Genomic DNA, 2,500 nt, shown 5'->3' on the forward strand with positions numbered 1-2,500 from the left:
ATTGTAAATATCTCTAATATGAGAAATAACAAACACACTAATAACATCAACATTTTAAAAAAGAAAAGAATTACATTGCAGCAAATGGACGACAGCTGGTACACTCTCCACCCAGCCGACCAGTCTTCACTCCAGCTGGCGGTTAGACAAGGAAACCAGCTGTGGGTTCTCTTCCTCACTGATTCGACAAGTGAACCAGCTGGCGCCGCAGAGGAGTTGGCGCCGAAAGACCAAGTTATCGAAACATCTGGCCATAGATTGAGTGATTCACCTATACGACCATCTGCTGCACCACCTGCACCATCTGACCGGGAGCCCCCAAGATCACCTGTGAATTACCCGAAGGATGTTCAGGTCAGAGATGATAAACCATCTGCCGCCGGGATGACGCGATCATCTGTCATCGTTAAATCTCCAGCGTCCTTCAGTTTCTCATTCTCATTCTCACTCTTATTCTCACTGTTACTCTCACTCTCACTCTCATTCTCACTCTCACTCTCACTCTGATTTTCATTCTCACTCTCACTCTCACTCTGATTCTGATTCTCATTCTCACTCTCACACTCACTCTCACTTTCACTCTCACTCTGATTTTCATTCTCACTCTCACTCTCACACTCACTCTCACTTTCACTCTCACTCTCACTCTGATTCTCATTCTCACTCTCACTCTCACTCTCACTCTGATTTTCATTCTCACTCTCACTCTCACACTCACTCATTCTCACTCTCACTCTGATTCTCATTCTCACTCTGATTCTCATTCTCACTCTCACTCTCATTCTCACTCTCACTCTCACTCTCACTCTCACTCTGATTCTCATTCTCACTCTCACTCTCATTCTCACTCTCACTCTCACTCTCACTCTCACTCTCACTCTGATTCTCATTCTCATTCTCACTCTCATTCTCACTCTCACTCTCACTCTCACTCTCACTCTGATTCTCATTCTCACTCTGATTCTCATTCTCACTCTCACTCTCATTCTCACTCTCACTCTCACTCTCACTCTCACTCTGATTCTCACTCTCACTCTGATTCTCATTCTCATTCTCACTCTCATTCTCACTCTCACTCTCACTCTCACTCTCACTCTGATTCTCACTCTCACTCTGATTCTCATTCTCACTCTCACTCTCACTCTCACTCTGATTCTCATTCTCATTCTCACTCTCACTCTCACTTTCACTCTCACTCTCACTCTCATTCTCATTCTCACTCTCACTCTCACTCTGATTTTCATTCTCACTCTCACTCTCACACTCACTCATTCTCACTCTCACTCTCACTCTGATTCTCATTCTCATTCTCACTCTCACTCTCACTTTCACTCTCATTCTCACTCTCACTCTCATTCTCATTCTCACTCTCACTCTCACTCTCACTCTGATTCTCATTCTCACTCTCACTCTTACTCTTATTCTCATTCTCGCTCTAACTCTCGTCCTCACTTTCATTCTCACTCTTACTCTCATTCTCATTCTCATTATCAATCTCACTCTTATTCTCACTGTTACTCTCACTCTCACTCTCACTCTTATTCTCATATTCATTCTCACTCTCACTCTCACTCTTATTCTCATATTCATTCTCACTCTCACTCTCACTCTCATTCTCACTCTCACTCTCACTCTCACTCTCACTCTCACTCTGATTCTCATTCTCATTCTCACTCTCACTCTCACTCTCACTCTCACTCTGATTCTCATTCTCACTCTCACTCTCACTCTCACTCTGATTTTCATTCTCACTCTCACTCTCACACTCACTCATTCTCACTCTCACTCTCACTCTGATTCTCATTCTCATTCTCACTCTCACTCTCACTCTCACTCTCACTCTGATTCTCATTCTCACTCTCACTCTCACTCTCACTCTGATTTTCATTCTCACTCTCACTCTCACACTCACTCATTCTCACTCTCACTCTCACTCTGATTCTCATTCTCACTTTCACTCTCACTCTCACTCTGATTCTCATTCTCATTCTCACTCTCATTCTCACTCTCACTCTCACTCTGATTTTCATTCTCACTCTCACTCTTACTCTCACTCTGATTCTCATTCTCATTCTCACTCTAACTCTCACTCTCACTCTGATTCTCATTCTCACTCTCACTCTCACTCTCACTCTGATTTTCATTCTCACTCTCACTCTTACTCTCACACTCACTCTCACTTTCACTCTCACTCTCACTCTGATTCTCATTCTCACTCTCACTCTCACTCTCACTCTGATTCTCATTCTCACTCTCACTCTCACCCTCACTCTGATTTTCATTCTCACTCTCACTCTCACACTCACTCATTCTCACTCTCACTCTGATTCTCATTCTCACTCTCACTCTCACTCTGATTTTCATTCTCACTCTCACTCTCACACTCACTCATTCTCACTCTCACTCTCACTCTGATTCTCATTCTCACTCTCACTCTCACTCTCACTCTGATTCTCATTCTCACTTTCACTCTCACTCTGATTCTCATTCTCACTCTCAC

Source organism: Penaeus japonicus, unplaced genomic scaffold (assembly GCF_977035675.1).
Source record: "Penaeus japonicus unplaced genomic scaffold, GWHDUDI00000001_assembly GWHDUDI00000015, whole genome shotgun sequence".
Classification (NCBI taxonomy): domain Eukaryota; kingdom Metazoa; phylum Arthropoda; class Malacostraca; order Decapoda; family Penaeidae; genus Penaeus; species Penaeus japonicus.